At 54.7% G+C, this 18,738-nt stretch overlaps 1 long non-coding RNA gene across 1 annotated transcript; it reads left to right on the top strand.

Moving 5' to 3' along the window:
* The first annotated feature begins 494 nt into the window (after positions 1 to 494).
* Positions 495 to 10,969, top strand: LOC140619468 (uncharacterized). The gene is made up of 3 exons (XR_012019357.1): positions 495 to 696; positions 3,735 to 3,874; positions 4,928 to 10,969. It is a non-coding gene; the product is annotated as an uncharacterized lncRNA (long non-coding RNA).
* Positions 10,970 to 18,738: the final 7,769 nt, after the last annotated feature.

The following is an 18,738-nucleotide window of genomic DNA, read 5'->3' as shown; positions in this document are numbered from 1 at the left end:
ATGTGGCCTTTCCCCTTCTTTTTTATTTTATTTTATTTTATTTTATTTTATTTTATTTTATTTTATTTTATTATTTATTCATGACAGACACAGAGAGAGAAAGGCAGAGACACAGGCAGAGGGAGAAGTAGGCTCCATGCAGGGAGCCTGACATGGGACTCGATCCCGGGTCTCCAGGGCTGAAGGCGGCACTAAACCGCTGGGCCACTGGGGCTGCCTGCCTTTCTCCTTCTTATCAGGACACCAGTCACTTGGGATTAGGGCCCACCCTATTGGCCCCAACTCGATGACATCTACTAAGATCCTATTTCCATGTAAGGTCACATCCACAGGTACCAGGGTTTAGGGCTTCACGGTGTCTTTTGGGGGGAAACACAACAGAATTCATAATACGCTTAAGGGCAGGAATTCTGCTTCTCTTCGTCTCTGGCCAGCCCCAGCACAGAGCCTGGTGCATGTCAGCGCTCCAAGGGGGGTCATGGGATAAACAATGAGCTGATGGAGTCAGGGCGTCCAGCCGCTCCTCCATGCTGACCCCCGCTCCTCTGACAACTGCAGCAGCCCCGGCCCAGCCGGCGTCTGGGTGAGACAGGTCTCTGGGGCCGCCTTTCCCGTGGGTTGTTCTCCGAAAGAAGTGGTGTTGATGTCAGCAGATGCCTGTCACTTTCCTTCCCCAGCAAAATCTCAACTGTCAGAGTAAGTGAAATAGTCATTGCCTATCCCTGCGTTTGAGATTTTATTGACAGTTTCATTGTCACCCAAAAAAACCTCCTTTTCTCCGTTGGCATTTTCATCAGGTGATTCTGGGGGCAGGAGGAGGACGTGGGGCTGACTCCTGAAAACAGGTTTTGGCAGGTGGTGGGCGCTGGTTCCCCTGGCCTGGGATCAGCAGGGGCAGAAGACCCCATGGTGGGCACCACCTTGCCTTGGCTCCAGCCAAAGACTGCTTGTACCCCCTCTGGGGGGCAGGAAGGAGATGAGAGCCTGGGGGCCCCCAGAAGTAGCCACGGTGGCCAGATGGGACAGCCCAAACCTCATGGTGGGTCTTTTTTTGTTTTGTTTTGTTTTGTTTTGTTTTGTTTTGTTTTTTTATTTGAGAAAGAGGAGAGAGAGAGAGCAAGTGTGAGCAGAGGGGGAGGGGCAGAGGTAGAAGCAGATTCCCCTTGGAGCAGGGAGCCCGATGTGGGGCTCCATCCCAGGACCCTGAGATCAGACCTGAGCTGAAGGCAGATGCTCAACTGACTGAGCCACCCAGGCACCCCCATCTTTAGGCCCCTCTCCTACCCTGGTGGGTAATAGGGAGGCATCCGCGTGCTGGGGTGAGAGCGTGCAGGATCAGACCACCTGGGTGCCGTTCTCAGCTCAACGATACGTACTTTAGGGCCAGTACTTCACCCTACAGATCCTCAGTGGCCCTGTCTGTTAAATGGGGGTAGTAACAGGTAGCTTCCATTGGCTGAGGCTTCATCTGCACCAAGTACCCAATATCCGGTTCGGGTCCTCACCAGAACCCAGAGAGCTGGGTGCCATCAGGATCCTCACTTTAATGATGCAGAGAGGCGAGACACCCTGCCCAATGGCCATCCCAGCTGGGAAGTGGCAAGAGCGGTTTGAACCCAGGCTTTGAGATGCCCAGCTCAGCTGTGATCCCACCTCATACGATTTGTGGGAGAATACAGACAGCAAAGTGACACGCCGCTAGCACACCCGAAAAAGCTGTCTGCCATTCCTACCGTTGTTGTTGGCGTTAGCATGGGTGGCATTGGCCCCTTGGCAGCCACTCTGTCCCTGGGACTCCAGACATCACTGGGTGGTGCTGGCCCAGGAGGGGGCATGGAGAGAGCTCAGGAGTTGCACTGGGGCTGAGGACCCATCCAGGGGTTGTACCCCACTGCATGCCAGGACCCCCTCTGCATACCCCTTCCTCGGCCCCCAGCAGAGCTGCAGGTAGGACAGTCGGCTACCGAGGGGGCAGCTGGCTATGGCGTCAGACGCGGGCCTGGCAAAGCTGCTCCACCGTATCTGAGCCACACAGATGGGCAGCGAGGCTCAGAGAGCCGCCCCTGCTCGGGGCGCCAGACCAGGCAGGTGAATCCAGTAGTTAAAACAACGGATACTGGAGCCAACTGGAGCTGAGTTGTGGCGTGGTCGCTGCCGGCCGGCCACGAGTCACCGAGCCTCAGCTGCATGCCCTGTGCGCTGAGATAACAGAAGCGCCCCTCGGAGGGGCAAGGCCTGGATGATGCACAGCACCCCTTAGTGCAAGGTCTGGCACACGGCAGAAAGGAGACCCAGTCTTAGCTCATGGAGACTCCTTCTGGATCTCAGGCTCCCAGCCGGTCCGGGTGCACAGGAGGGCACTGAGCCACCCTGCAGAGCTGGGGCTTGCTTCTGGACCTCCAGACTCCTGTCCACCTCCCCCCCCAGCGCCCCCCGGCTTCTCAGCGGAGCCCCTCCCGGCCCTGGCCTGCCCTCCTCCCCGGGTCCCTGGCTCCCGCTGCTTCCAGAGCCCGAGCCGCGGGGCCCGCAGCCAGGAGTGCCAAAATCCCTCTCCCCGGCACACTGAAGGTTTTGAAAGTTAAAGTATTACTGTCGGCTTTGTTGTTGCCTAACTACGACAGACAAATTGAGAACCAGTTGTCAAAATGTCAGTGCACAACAAATCAACATGCAGAACGAGTCACAGCGCTCTGTGGTGTATAATTAAACAAAAAATCCCTTTTAGAAATTTCAGCGAGCGTTGGTTCCACTTTATATTTGTCTGTGTGATTAATAAAGGCAGCTAATTTTCAGACTTTAAAAACAGCTAGAAAATAGCTCCTAATTACATATTAGGCTCCTAGCGGCCCCCGCTGAGCTCCGCCGGCATTGGTGGGCCGGAGAATTTAGCAAAGCCTTAATTGCATTCTGAGCATCATCTAATTTTAGTTAAATGTAATGTAATCAGCAGCAGATGTCTGAAATAAAATATGAATTATGAATATGATGAAATTTCATTCTTGAATAAAAAAGTAATTTGCTATTTAGTTCATTAAAGTCTTAGAGGTTTATTAGGAACAGGTATATACAGCCCAGCGAGCGAGGTGAGGTAGTCAATGATATTTGGGAGAAAGAGAGAAACCCCAAAGGGATAGGGAACTTTATCCAGGGGTCCGCTTTAGACCAAGGACCATGGGGCAAGGGGGAGGGCCCTGTGTCTACCCCTGCCCACTGATGACTCCCTGGGGCCCTTCGAGGTGGGCTCAGGGTTTGGGGACGTGGAGGCTTGGAATAGGAAACCGTGGGCGCCTCTGAGGCCTGTGCAACCCTTGGCATCCCACCCCATCTCCTTCCCACCCGGGGCTGGTATCCCCTGGCATTGGAGATGATGTGGAGGGCTTGTTCGTGGCAACACGTCTCCATGCCCGGCACTCTTCCGGGCTTAGTGACACCGAATAAGGCAGAGATTGGCATCCCAGGTACTGAGCAGGATCTCAGTCTTGGCCTCTCACTGTCTGAGCAATTTTAGGGCCTCAGTCTCCCTTTCTATAAAATGGGGATGATGACAGCACCTGTCAGACACTCTGAACACTGCTTGGAATGTGGCAAAGCCTGTGGTCAGCATTGGCTGTTGCTGGTCGGGGTTGCTATTAGTTGCAGAAGTCATGGTAGATCAGTATTAAAAGGCCTTCTTTTGTTTTGTCTTTAGAAGCAGCCGGGGATGCAGAAATGATACATTCTTTTTTGCTTTTCAGCGGAGGCTCAGAGACATCAAAGAACTCGTCAAAGGTTGCACAGCCAGTCATTGTGGAGCTGGGATTTGAACCTAAGACCATCTCTGCTCCCAGGGTTTTCCCCTGCATCCCAGAGCAGTGCTGGGAGAGCTGGCCTAGGGGTGAAGATTCTGGAAGGGGGCTGGGCGGGAGGCAGGAGGGAACAGGGCTCCCTGCCCCAGATTCGAGGCAGGGAAAGGCGAGTGGGGGTAGGAGGCAGGGCAGAGGGTTCAGGCCAGCGTCCTGGGCTTTGCCAGAAGCCACTCTGGGCGGGTTGGGGGGACAGCGGCTGCCTCTCTACTCCCGCTTCACACGAACCAATAATTTTCTGCAATTATCTGGAAAAGATTAATTAGCAAAATGTACCATATTGACGCGAGGCTGTCCTGGCGATCGATAAGCTCGGGAGAGTCTCCCAGGTGCCTGGAGAGAGGACCAGGGCTTGAAAGTGGGGAGGGAAGCCTGGCTTTGACAGGGCTGAGCCTTGTTTTCCAGCCCTGGGGAAGGCTGCTGAGCTTCCTGGGTCGGGGCCTGGCTCTGTGTTGACATCCTATTGGTTTTAAGCAAATAAGTCCCTTTGCCTCTCTGAGCCTCAGTTTCTCCATGTGTAAAATGGGTGCTGGGTTGCCCTGAGCCAAGGATCTCCTTTTTCTCTTTTTCTTTTTTTTTTTTTTTTTTAAGATTCTATTTATTTATTCATGAGAGACACACACAGAGAGAGGCAGAGACACAGGCAGAGGGAGAAGCAGATTCCATGCAGGGAGCCTGATGTGGGACTCGATCCTGGGACCCCAGGATCACACCCTGGGCCAAAGGCAGATGCTCAACCGCTGAGCCACCCAGGTGCCCCAAGGATCTTCCTTCTGTTCCCGTAGATTCTGGGAAGGGGGGGCCAGTGGAGCAGCCTCTTCTCTTGGGCTCCACTTCTCTTTGTTGACATGGCAGCCCACTGGGGGCCAAGGAAGCAGAAAGGATCCACCACGGCTGCCTTTCGAAGGGGACAGAGAACATCTGGTCTTTCTGAAGAACCATGAGGGTACAGCTCCATGGAGCTGTCTGCCGGTTCCAGTTTCTGGTTGGGGTGAAACTAAGCATGTGCTGCATTGGGGTTAGGAGAGCAGGATCTGAGTCAGGGGGACTCCTTTCAGATCCTGACTGCCACCCTCCCCATTCAGGGCCCCTCACAGACTCCTGGCCTCTCTGGGCCTTGGAAGTTTCCTCGGAGATCCAGTGGTTGAGAGTTTCCAGTGAGCCAGTGGATGCCCAGCCCAGCCCAGTGCCCGGCCCAGAGCAGGTGTGGGGTGAACGCAAGCTCCTGGGACACAGGACCAAATTTTCATGCCTCCCGCATCTGTGAGCATCCAGGCAGGACGTGACAAGTCACTCGGAGGACACAGGTGAAGAGACTGAAGTAAAGTGAGGTCTGTGTAGTAAAGGTGCAGACCCTCAGGGCTTGGGAACAGCAGGGACCCCTAGACCTGAAGGGACAGAAATGGAGCTATAGGAGCCCAGTAGCTGAGGTGCCTCTGCAAGTAGGAGGCAGGAGCTCCAAGGGACACAGCCTCTGCCAACGAGTGCCACACTGCCAAGCAGGGCAGAGGTGCCCCCAGCATCCTTCCCCGCTTCTCCCAGCCTCCCATGGGGTGATCCCTCCTGGAAGCTGGAGTCGGGGGGAAGCCCGTGGAGGTCAGCCTCCCAGGGCGCGGAGAAGAAAGTGGCGGACAGGTGGAAGGTGGACAGGTGGAAAAGGAAAAACCTGCCACAGCCCTCATCCCAGGAATTTGGAAGAGTTTTGGAGGCTTCCATTTGGGAGTGGGGACAAGGGAGTCCTAAGCGGGCATGGTCTTCGCCCCATGGTCCTGATACTGAGTCCCACATGCCCTTTCCCCAGGACTCCTCCCTCCTCTCCACAGGGCCTCACCCTGCCCGTAAGAATCTCACTTCACATCTAGTGCTCCCAAAACAGTGCTCCTAGGGAGTTGGAGAGGATGGCCAGACAGGCTCGGGTTCACCAGTTCCCAACTGACTCGTGTCCTGGCCTTAGCAGCTTCGCCTCTCTGAGGTCGAAGAGGCCCCGTCGGCAGAGTCCAAGCACAAAGCACAGTGCTCGACGCGTAGTGGGTGCTCCGTAGCCCATCTGCTTCCCCCCCCTCCGCCCTCCTTCCAATAAGCCTCTGTGGCGTCACGGGTTCGCATAACAGCGCCCGGGCTCCTGCCACGTGCCAGCCTCCGCCAGGCCCCGACCCGGGCTGCAGAGAACCTGAGAATCATTTGTCCTGCAATGAAAACTGACAGAGCATCTCCTACGCGCTCGGCTCTGGGGACGCAGCGGTGACAAGACAGCGCTGGACTCTGCTCCTGTGAGGTCTGCGAGGTCTCGGGGAGGCAGACCCCCACGCTGGAGTTTCTGGAGTCCGGGTGCTGTGTCGGGGGCGGCCCAGAGGGCTGCGGGGTGGGGGCCCTGGCATGGGTCCGCAGTACACACCTAGGAAAGAGCCCCCACCCCGTGAGCTGGGGAGCTGTCCCTGGATGGCGGGCACAGTGAGCAAAGCCCCAGGGGGTGGCCGGGCATGGAGGCCCCCCCCCCTGCCCCCGCCGAAGGCTGCATGGCTCACTCAGGTGTCTGCGCCCCCCCGCCCCCTCTGCCTCACCTCCTTCCGCCCCAAGGCCGCCTGCCCGCCGCCCCGGCCACTCCCTGGTCCAGGTCAGCCGCCTGTCCCTGCTCTATTCATCAAGGGCATGACAGCTAAAATTCATTTGAAGATGAAGAAAGTGCCCGCTAATCCGTTCTGCAAGACATTGATAGACTAGCATCTCAGGGAGAATCGCACAGCAGTAATGAAATTAGGCTAAAACTGCTGGCGGATTGCAGATAATTGCCCTTGTCTGTCACTCGGAATAACATCTCCCAAATCCAGCACAGGGATTGTTCAACTTGCAGGAATTCCTTTTCTTTCTTTCTTTCCTTCTCTCTCTTCCTCTGTCTTTTTAAGAGAGGCAGGAGAGGCGAAGCCAGGCCGGGGCTTTGTCTCACTGCCGCCCAGGGCAGGTGGAGCGGGTGTCCCGGGACGACTGCCTCCCCGCCCCTGGAGGCCCCCAAGCCCAGGCCTCAGCCTCAGCGGAAGGACAAGGCAGCCGAGCCGCAGTCCCAGGGGCGCCTCTCACCTCCCCCTGGGGGTCCGGCCCTGAGCCTTGATCGCTGCTTGATGCCCTCCCACCCCTCCCAGCATGTTCCAGCTGGCAAAACCCTGGGTGGAGAGGGGGAAGCAGGGAAATCTTGCTGAACCGGGGCTACGGTTTTGACGGCTTTGGATTTTTGGGGGTGGACCCAGGTCCTGTGTTAAAGTTGCATTTGTCTTATGCTGAGACCACCTCTGTCCTTCAGATAAGAGACTGGTGGGGCTCTGGGGGACAGGGACAGGTAAAGTCTTCGGAAGCCACCGTCTGGTTCTGCCATGGGGATCTAGCTCCCTGGAGAGAAAAGTTCTGAGAAGGGACAGTTTATGGAGTCCAGGGCTGTCGGCATGACCGGTATACAGCTGGCACTCAATCCTGCTGTCGTAGAGCATAGGATGTTAGTGTAATGGGCCTTTTCACATGCTAGTGTTAGAGACCATTTGATGTCAATAGCATTGGATGATGTTACAGAACACCTAAATGTTAATATCATGCTATGTTCGAACGTCAGTGGCCCAGAAATCTTGAATGTTTCTCTCCTTCAGTTGAAGTATTGGGGCGCCTGGGTGGCTCAGCGGTCAAGCATCTGCCTTTGGCTCAGGGTGTGATCCCAGGATCTAGGATCAAGTCCCACATCGGGCTTCCTGCAAGGAGCCTGCTTCTCCCTCTGCCTATGTCTCTGCCTCTCTCTCTCTCTCTGTCTCTGTCTCTCATGAATAAATAAATAAATCTTTAAACAGCAACAAAAACAAAGTTGAAGTATTGACATCATGGACTGTTAGCCCATGAATATCATTGACCTATAAAATTTGGGAGCTCTAAGGAGTCTTAGGAGCTCCTCATCTGATAGATGAGCAAAATGAGGTCCAGAGAGTTTAAGTGGTTTGCCAAAGGTCACACAGCAAGAAGCACCCTAAATGTAATTTTCGTTAAGGTCACAGTTTTGTCTAGGCTGGTCATCAGAGAACATATAACCCCTTCCTCTTCTCTAGGCCGTACCCGTCCTGGTACCCCCAGGGTGTTGGTCGCTGGTGCTCAGCTCTTCGGGGTATGCCTGTGTTCGGGGGTTCATAGCAGGATCTCCCAGAATCCTCTGGCTTGCTAACCCCTGTTTGCCAGAGTCACTAATGGGCTGCGGCATAGCCCTGCCTTCCAGCTCATTCCTTTGGATCAACCTGGGTCTGTCAAGGACTGACTATGTCTGAGGCAAAATTCAGGGAACAAAGTGAGGCTGGGGGGTAGATATTGAGTGGACATTCAGGGATGTTCAGAGGAAGGACACATGATCCTCGCCGAGGGCTTATATTCAGGAAGGCGTTAGGAAGACCTTGACTTAGAGGAGGGTTTTGAAAAAGCAATGGGTTTTCTGTTTTCTTTTTTTTTTTTCTAAGATTTTATTTATTTGAGAGAGAGAGAGAGAGCACAAGCAGGGTGATCAGCGGAGGGAGAGGGAGAAGAAGACTCCCCACTGGGCAGGGAGCCTGACATGGCGCTCAGTCCCAGGACGCTGGGATCATGACCTGAGTGGAAGGCAGCTGCCCAACGGATTGAGCCACCCAGGCACCTCACCAATGGGTTTTCACTAGCAGCCTTGGAATTGGGACTGAGGGAGGAGGAGCTGGGCATGGGGTTGGGGGCACCTGCCTCAGAATGGGGAGGTGGCCCCAGAGGGTAGGCAGGAAGGGTGGTACCCGACGAGGTAGGGCATTTCATTAAGGTCTTTTCAGCCACATCTCCCAGCACCGTTGGCAGCCTTGGGGCTGACCACCCCGGATCAGTGCTCCTCAAAGTGTGCTCCACAGACCTCTGGGAGTCCCCAAGAACCTCTCAGAGTGACAGGATCTTGATCATGAGATCAAGACTATGTTTGTAATAATACTAAGACATTATTAGCCATTTTCACTGTGTTAGCATTTGCACTAATGCCATAAAAATAATGGGTGGATAAACTGCTGGCCTCAAAGCATGAATCATGGCCTTGGCACCAAATATAAAACTATAATAGAGATCGTTGCGTTCTTTATCCCCAGTCTTTCAGTTAAAAACTGAAAAACCCGTTTCACTTAAGCATGCTCCTGAGGAAAAGTAAAAGTTATTAATTTTTTTTTTTTTACAAAATCTCAACCTTTGAGTATACATCTTTTAAATATCCAATGTGACAGAAAAGGAAGCACTCCCATCGAGGCCCTCTGCCATACTATTAGTTGCTCCAGAAAAGCACCGTGAGATGAGTCTCGTACTGCCCCGGCCACTTTTGTCACGGAACACCAATGTCACGTGAAATAATGACCGACTGACAAAGAGAGGGCCTTTCCGGCTTGGCTCTTTGGCAGATATTTTCTCAAAAATGAACAAAGTTGCCTGTCAACTGATTTGTTGCCAAGGATAAAATTTGACTTTCAAGCAAAAATTAGAATTTTTGGAGAACTTGTATCTGCCGCTGCGAGTTTGACAGCTTCCTACTTAAAGTCTTTCCTGGAGAGAATGCGACTTTTCTTTCTTTTTTTTTTTTTTATTGTATAATGAAATATGTCAACATTTGGAAAAGCTGCGTAAGTCAGGAAACCACGATTTTCCCAGTGGCCAACACGTGATATTATGAGATGAGCAAAAGATCCGTTCGAAGCTCAAAAGAGACCAAGGGGTTTTAATTTTACAGGGGGTGAAGGTTCACGGAGGCGCTTTCAGGTACTGTGTCCCACCTAACCCTCAGCAGACTACCTCAGGTGGAATTGTGTTTTCGTACCAAAGAGTATCCTTCATTATCTGAGATCGATTTTGAACCTACATATCCGTGTGAGGCCTCATGTTCTGCATATGCGTCAACCGGAACACCACGTTGCAACAGATGGAGTGCAGAAGCAGATGTGAGAATCCAGCTGTTTTCTGTTAAAGCCAGACTTTAAAGACATTTGCAAATACATGAAGAAGAAAAAAAAAAAAAACAAAAACTACACACAACGAATGGATCCCCATTTTACAGACGCAGAAACTGAGTTCAGAAGGCCTTGAACCGAATCCCTTCCCCTGTCTGGGCCTGGATCCCCCATTCTGGTCGGCAGCTGCGGAGAATCTGTTGGGGTGGGTCTTCCTAGGGCTCCTGGCCGGGCATCGCCCCCGCTTCTCATCCTGCAGCCCCGGGTGGGCGGGAACCAGGCTGGGCAGCTGGCAGCTGGCCCCACGTCCCTGGGGCCCGGGAGGAGGTGACCAGGGCCGTTTGCGGTAATGGATTGCGGGCGGGCGGCGGCGGGGTGAAGGAGTGCGCCGGCCACGGCCCCTAATGCCTCCCGAGCCAGCGCTGGCACGGGTAATTTACTGCTGCCGACAATAACATATTTCACTTCCCGTCGCCCCGATGAAGATTAGTTGTGTTTGAAAGTGGCTGAGTACACAGTCAATTCCGCTTAAACGTTTACAGTCAACTGAGCACAGATAATGCCCCCTCCGAACATGTGTCTGGGCCTCCTGCGGCTTGGGGAGGGGCTCCGAGTGGGGGCTGGGGGTGCCCCCACCCCAGGCAGGGGCTGCAGCTGTGCAGAGGGAGGGATTCAGGGGCTGGGGGCTGGGGGCTGGGGGCTGGGCGGAGATCCATGGCTTCCTTCTGTCCCACTTTTCAGATTGTCTTTCAAAATCATTCATTCAACACACACTTCCCCCGGACTGGCCAAGGACGTCTGTGCAGGCTTTGGGGACAGAGAGAAGTCAAAGCCATGATTACATTTGATCCCAACAATATCCCTGGGAGGCAGGTTGTATCTCCGGTTTACCGACAGATTGGGAACTCAGAGAGGTTCATTTTAGATTTCTGGATGCTGCACACCCAGTACCGAATGGAGTCAGGATTTGAACCCAGTCCTGCCAGAATTTCTGAGTCTCGAGGCACCTGGGTGGCTCAGTCGGTTAAGTGTCTGCCTTTGGCTAAGGTCATGATCCCAGGGTTCTGGGATGGAGCCCCTTGTAGGGCTCCCTGCTCAGCGGGAAGTCTGCTTTTCCTTTTCCCTCTGCCTTTCCCTGACCCCAGCTTGTGCGCACACTCTCTCTCCCCCAAATAAATAAATAAAATATATATTTTTTTTAAAAAAAGAATTTGAGTCTCATATTGCTGTTCCTGGGGAGCTCAATCCTGTGAGCTTGAGCCTCGGGCCGGGTGGCGTCATATACTCAATGTGGCAATGGCACAGGGCTCCTGGACACATCTTCTGTGTACCCATGTTTGGGTTGGCCAGCAGGCTCCAGGGCTCTGGCTCAGAATCCCTAGTCATGGGGGTGGGGGTGGGGATCCCATGGCAGGACTGGGATGCCATGAGCCTAATGGGATTTGAGGTTGGATAGAGTTCCACGCCCAGATGTCACTTGTTGGGTGCAGGAGGTTGCACCCAACAAGCAAGCTGCTTGCTGTCTTTGAGAGACAGAGTGCTTGAGAGCTGCCATGTCCAGTCCTGGGCCCAGCTCCCCACCAGGCCTGCCTGTGACACTCGCTGGGGTCTGGATAAGTGTGCAAGTGGGGCCCCAGCACCAGCTCCCCCGCCTGCTCTTCCCAATGTGGGCTGCATCCAGAGCTGGAAGGGCCACACTCACACACTTATAGACACCAGCAGGCTGTGTCCACGCTGACCACCTAAAATGGCCATACCCAGGCCACCCTTTGGGCCTGAGGGTGCCCACATTGGTGGTAGGTTTGTCTTGGGAGTGTGGACCTCAGATGAGCAGTGAGAAGAGGCCCTCGGGAGGGTCCTAGCCTCCTGAGTGTGGTCAGCAGGGGCATAAGCTCCCGGTGGGCATGTCCCCTTGGCCCACAGATGACTCACCCTGGGGGAGGAGGGGTGGTCGGCCCCTCTAAGAGCGTGAGCCCATCCAAGGTGGTGCTGCCATCAGCCAGCCTTGCTCGTGGTGGGGGAGGGGGGGAGGGGCCCTCTGTCTGTGCCCCTCCTCCGTCTGAGGCCAGCCCCTGAAATCCTGAGGGGCTCCCATCCCGCAGAGACGACGGAAGCACTGCACGTCTGTGGCCTGCCGCAGAGAACCAGAGAACCATGGCTCGCACACCTCCTCTGAGGCTGGGCCTTTCACAGCTCTCATCACACCGGAGGTACAGACCTTTATTGAGCACCTGCTGTATGCCAGCCCTCTGCCAGACCCTGTGCACACTTTATTTTTTCCCTCAAGCTTCAGGGTAACTTGGTGGGTAGTGTTCTCTCTCCCTTTTCCAGAGGAGGAGATAGAGACCCAAACTGGGATGGGGGCACACAAAGGGAGGGACGGGGCCAGGATTAAACCCTGCATTCCTCCGCATTCCTCTGGGGAAGTCCTGGCCTCCTGGCTCTGGACACGCGGTGTGACTATGTGCGTGTGGTCGTAGCTGCACATGTTCTCGTGTGACGAATGGGGTATGACCCGCGCTGTGTATGCTACTGTGTCTGCACATCACGCCAGTGGAGGTCACAGGCGCTGCGTCGACAGGGATGACATGGTTGCAGTTACACCGTTTATCCGTGCCTCTAGGACATGCCTGTGTGACACCCTCTATCTGTGTCTGGTGACATGGGGGTGAGCTTGTTGTGTCCAGGCAGGGCTGTCCCCCAGGAGGGGCTGTGACTATGCATTCTCAGACTTGAGGATGCGTGCTGGGCACTGGGTGCTGGCAGAGCTGGGGGACTGCTGGACCCGCGTCTGCGGCCCCGGCCACCCTGCCCAGCTGCCCAGCCGCGCCCAGACCTGAGCCCCGGCGTGAGGCAAGATGCCAAGGACGCCACGGTCCTTGCCCACGCAGAACAGAGCTGGGCTGACTCCCGGTCACTTTGTCATGCCTCCACACAGGGGGACGTGTCTCCCCAACACCTCCTCGTCCTCAGGGGCAGCAGGGTCCTGCATCCTGGACCCCAGCCCAGCTATTTCTTTTCTTTTCTTTAAAGATTTTATTTCTTTATTCATGAGAGAAACAGAGAGACAGAGACATAGGCAGAGGGAGAAGCAGGCTCCCTGCTGGGAGACTGATGCAGGACTCGATCCCAGGACCCCAGAATCATGACCCAAGCCAAAGGTGGAGGCTCAACCCCTAAGCCACCCAGGCACCCTGCGCCTAGCTATTTCTAGTGCCTTTGTGGGGCTCCCGGGACCCTCCATCCATCCATCCCCTGTTCCAGGCCTCAGGGGACTCAACCAGATGAGGCCAGGAAGACACCTGTCAGGCCATCCTTGGCTGCAGAACCCTGCAGCCCTGGCCCCTGCCCCACAGCATGGCTCAGGCCTCCTATACTGGGGGAGAAGGAGCTCGGGACAGGACCTGTGAGCCGGACTGATGCTGGATGACCTCTCGCTGTGTGACGTTAGATATATCACTTAACTTCTCTTTGCTGAGACATGAGATAGCCTAAGAGAGGGCTTGACAGTTTGGAAGTGGGGCAGAAACAGCAGAATGCCCTGCATGGCACAGAGTTCTGCAGGGTCTGAGGGCTGCCGCTGCCACCACTGATGACAACGGTGGGGATGGCAGCTTCTGCCTCAGCCCTGGCCCTGGGCCAGCAGTTGCAGGCTGCGTCTCACAGGAGTGGGCCCTCTTTGTTCACACTAAGGTCCTCTCGGTTCTCCCTTTGCTGACATGGAAATAGGCTCAGAGAGGGCAAATGGCTTGCCCAAGGCCACACAGCAAGAGCTTAACAGAGTTGGACCAAATCTGAGCTCAGACCAGCCCCTCCATCCCCTACCATTGTCTCCCATATGAATGAGGCGTGGCAGGAATGACTGTCTTACAGATGGGGGAAACTGAGTCTCAGAGAGGGGATGTTACATTCTGGGGTCTCTGGACTCCCAGGCTCTGTTCTCCCCCACCCCTCCCCAGTCTCTCTCTATCTCCCGGGTGCACATTGCCGTGGCTGGGGTGGGGGGGCGTTGGGCAGGCAAAGAGAGACATTGTGTCAGAGACAAAGGGCCGCTGTGGCTGCACAATGGTGACAATCAAAGCCAAATGATAGACGCTGGGCTTCAGGAGCAGCTTGGAACCCACCTGCAGCTTCCTCCAGACAATGGGGAGCCTGTGCTCCCGGGAGGGGTACAATGGGCACCCTGTGTTTGGGGCCCTGCACCACTCTGGGGATGAGAGATGGCCCTAGCAGCCAGCGCCCCACCCAGGAGCAAGGGGAGAGAGGCAGAGCGGCACCCACGCGGTGGTGCTGGGAGAGAGGAGCCGGGCAGCCCACCCACCTGCTGGGACTTGGCAGGCCTCTCTTCCTGGACCAAACACCCCACTGTAAGTGGCTGGTCATCATGCTTAAAAGGAGATAACCAGCTCTCCATTCCCTTGCCTTCGGACAAGCAACATAAACATCTCAGAGCCTCGGTTTCTCCATTTCACCTGTAAAATGAAGATGATGGACTTTATTTGGCAGAGGCGCTGTGAGAATCAGATGAGGGAGACATATTGGGTGATACATAGTGGGGGCTTGAGAGGTGCCTGTTGCTTTTTTTTTTTTTTAATTTTTATTTATTTATGATAGTCACAGAGAGAGAGAGAGGCGCAGAGACACAGGCAGAGGGAGAAGCAGGCTCCATGCACCGGGAGCCCGATGTGGGATTCGATCCGGGTCTCCAGGATCGCGCCCTGGGCCAAAGGCAGGCGCCAAACCGCTGCGCCACCCAGGGATCCCATGCCTGTTGCTTTTCATCGTGGATACATGGTGGGTGGAAGGAAGGGGGGTGGGTAGATACATGGGTAAATAAGTGGGTGGGTAGATAGATGGGTGGGTGGATGGATGGATGGATGGATGGACAGACAGAAGGATGGATGGAAGGAAGGATGGATGGATGGACAGATGGAAGGATGGACAGATGGATGGAAGGAAGGAAGGAACAATAGATAAGTGGAAAGATGGATGGGTGGATGAGTGGAGAGGTGAGTAGATGAGTGTGAAAGGGTGGGGGGTGGATGTCAGGGTGAATGGTTGGATGGAGGAGAGAATAGATGATTGCAAGGATGGATGGGATGGGTGGGAGAATAGTTGAGTGGAAGGATGGATGGCAGAGGCAGGGAGGTGAATGAATGTGAGGTCCAGGTCTGAGTACCAGAGGAAGGAGGAATGGTACCTGAGGTAGTCAGGGAAATCTTCCAGGAGGAGGCAAACTACACATAAGCAGAAGGGAGGGTGCTGCATGCCCCTCAAGGACAGGCAATGTTCATCTCTCAGCTCCGAATCCCAGCTCCTGGCCTTTATTGAATTAATGCATGATCCTTTATTGAATTAATGCGTGCTATGCTACCGGCAATCCAAGGTAGGGCCCTTCTCCCTGGAACCCAGATCTGTGCTGATCCAGGCCCTGGGGTGTTCCATCCCTCACCCAGCCCTCCCTGTCATCCTCAGAGGAGGCATCAAAGATAGGGGACTTGGAGTCAGGTGGCCCTGGGGCTGAGTTCCCGCCCCACCATGTCCTGGCTGTGTGACTTTAGGCCTGTTCCCTCTCCTCTCTGAGACTCAGTTTCCTCCACTCTCCAACAAGGCCTCTGCATTCTGACCTGCGCTGCAGCTGTGGGGAGGGAGAGGGGCGGTGGGGAGGGAAGCACCCAGCGGCGCTGAGCCGCACTGGGAGAGTCCTAGTGCCTTGGGGGTGGGGGAGAAGCGGCTGGCGGTGAGGGGCTGAGGGGCTGGGGGGGGGGGGTGGCGCCCAGAGCCTCCTGAATCCTGACACTCCCCTAACCCTGCTGCCCGGCCCCTGAAACTGGAAGGAGCCTTCGGGACATTTTATAATTTAAAGAGAACGAGCAGGGAAACTCTCGAACCACAGCTGCCTCTTAATGGAATTACTGAAAAGGGCTTTTTAATTAAAAACAAGAAGTTGGGGACAGGTTGGTGTCCATAATTCAGGGCCCTGGCGCTGTGGCTGCCCAAGGTTCCATCTTCCTCTGGGTCTCTCTCTCAGCGTGATCTATATTGTTAAAATCCTGCATGAAAGATGGGCCTGGCTTTTCAGGTGGAGCCATAAATATTTACCTTGCCTAAAGTGGGTTCCCCCCCCCCCGCCCCCCGCCGCCCCCGTGGAGGGAGGCTTAGGGGCTTTTAAATGCAGCTTAAGACATCCCAGAGATGTCTTATTAAAATTTAGTTTCACTCTTCTCTGCTGTGATTAACACTCACAGGGCACAGGAGCAGCGGCTGGGAGGGGCCCCTGGAGGCAGTGGAGGCGGTGGGGGGACCCTGGCTAGGTGGGCCGGACACCCTCCCTTGTGGGTCGCAGGTGCCCTGGCCCAAGTAGGGCCCAGAGGGCAGGGAGCTGGCTGTAGCCCTGGGAAGGGAATCTGTAGATCCCGGTATCGGGCTTCTCATCTCAGCCAGGGGTCCTCCTGAGTCCCTCCCTCCATCCCTCCCTTTCTGAACATGCCACACTCTCTGGGAGCCTCTAGGCTTTCACACCTGCTGTTCCCTCTGCCTGGAATACTTTTCCACTCCTGAGTTCTCTTCGCTCCTTTGGGTCTCTGTCTACAAGTTGGTTCCTCGGGAGACTGTCCTGGGCCGGGGCTGAGTTAGGCAGGGGGCCTCTCTTCTCTGTTCTTGCCCCAAGTTTGGCAATGTCACACTGGGCTGTCACTTCTGCCTCCTGGTCAGCACCCCCCCCACCACTGCCCATCTGTCGGTCTGTCCCCAGGCTTCTTGGAGGGAGGGCACGTCCCTTGCTCCCCACTGAGTCCCCAGCCTCAGTACAGGGCCTGGAACATGGAATGGGTTTTGGATAGTGGACCAGGTTCAGGACTGATCTCTGGCAGTAGATCCCCTGGCTGACTTCCTGGGCTGTGCTAGGTGGGCTCTCCCCTGAGCACAGCGCAGCCAGTGAATCTCAGAGACCGGCCAGAGATCCACTTGCTAATGCATACTGGTTTTTGGTTTTTGCAGCAGCTTTAGTGAGATATAATTCACACACATTTGTTTTTTTATTTTTTTAATTTTATTTATTTATGATAGTCACACACACAGAGAGAGAGAGGCAGAGACACAGGCAGAGGGAGAAGCAGGCTCCATGCACCGGGAGCCCCACGCGGGACTCGATCCCCGGACTCCAGGATCGCGCCCTGGGCCAAAGGCAGGCACCAAACCGCTGCGCCACCCAAGGATCCCCAATTCACACACATTTGAAATGTATCTGAGTTTTGTAACCAGCACCACAATTTTAGAACATTTCACTATTTCTCCTAAAAGGAAAACTTCTGGGATGCCTGGGTGGCTCAGCAGTTGAGCATCTACCTTCGGCTCAGGTCGTGATCCTGGGGTCTGGGATCAAGTCCCACATCGTGCTCCCTGAGGGGAGCCTGCTCCTCCCTCTGCCTGTGTCTCTGCCTCTCTCTGTCTGTCTCTCATGAATAAATGGATAAAATCTTTTTTTATATATAAAAATCTTTTAAAGTAAATAAATAAATAAAAGGAAAACTCTCATTAGCATCCAGACACACACACACACACACACACACACACACAGAGCTCCTGGCAACCACTAATCTTTCCGTTTCATGGACTTGCCTACTCCAGGCATATGAACGTAAATCACACACTAAGTAGTCTTTCGTGTCTGGTTTCTTTCACTCGGCATAATGTTTTCAGACTTTATCCATGTTGTAGCACGTACTCATGCTACATTCCTTTTTGGGGCTGCATAATATTCCACCGTACAGATGTGTTATCTGTTCCTCGGGCGGGATGTTTAGGTTGACTCTTCTGGGGCTGTTATGAATAATGCAGCTATGAATATTCATGTACAAGTTTTGGCAGGGACATATGCTTTCACTTCTCAGGGTAGATACAGAGGAGGGGACTTACTGGGTTTGCTGATGGCTTTTTGGCAGCTCTCCTGGGTGGTGGGAGAGAGGAGCCTGGGCTGAGAGTGGTGAGGACGGCTGGCGGGGTGGCGGGGAGAGCTGAGCATGTGAGTTTGTCAGTAGAGCATGTCAGTAGAGCATGTGACTCTTGATCATAGATTCTGGGCTATCTGCCATGGCCTCCGGGCAAGTCACTCCATCTCGGAGGCTTGGCCTCCCCATCCGCCAAACAGGACGATCGCGGCACCTCCCAGGGCTGGCAGAGGCCACGTGAAATGGCAAGGCTGGAGTGGGAAGCCTCACTGGGAGCCATTCTCTTTTGCTGGGTGTGGGAAGGGTCCTGGAAATGCTGTGTCAGCTGTAAATGCTGGTGCTTCTGCCGGCAGGGGCTGGAGTGGGACAGGCCCTGACTATATTGCCCTGGGTGGGGGAGGTGTCATTATGGTGCCCATTTTGCAGATGGGGAACTGAGGCCTTGGGAAGCGAAATCACTTGCTGAAGTCACAGAGCCAGGCTGCAGTCTGCTGGATTAAGTCCCTTCCCTCAACCTGTTCTCAACCTGGTCCTGCCTCCTCCTGGTTGCATGTGAGAGGCAACCAGAAGCCGAGTCCCATTTGTGGGTATTATGAGTCCCCTGAGGGCTGGCGTTCTGCCTGTCTTGTCCCCTGATGGGGCCCCATGCCCAGGCACAAAGCAGGCACTCGGTAATTTTGCCAAAAGGATGCATGACTTAGTTTCCTCCTCTGCGAAATGGTAATGGCATCTGGCCACCCCTGGCTTGTGAGGCACAGGGCACATGGCCTGAGCTTTGCAGATGGAGTTCTTGCCTCTTCCTAAACCTCCACAGGGATGGTGTGGGGCGTGCGTGGGACACCAGCCACCACCTGAGGCTGGGACTCCTGGGAGAAGACAGAAATACGGTCACCATCAAGGGCGGGTCCTGCCCTAGCAGAGCTTGTGAGGGCACCTGGCACATCTCCTGCTGCCCTGTCTCCTGTCCCAGCATGGGTGCTGTCA

This window comes from Canis lupus, chromosome 27 (assembly GCF_048164855.1).
Source record: "Canis lupus baileyi chromosome 27, mCanLup2.hap1, whole genome shotgun sequence".
NCBI lineage: Eukaryota > Metazoa > Chordata > Mammalia > Carnivora > Canidae > Canis > Canis lupus.
This window is presented reverse-complemented; position numbering and strand designations above follow the sequence as displayed.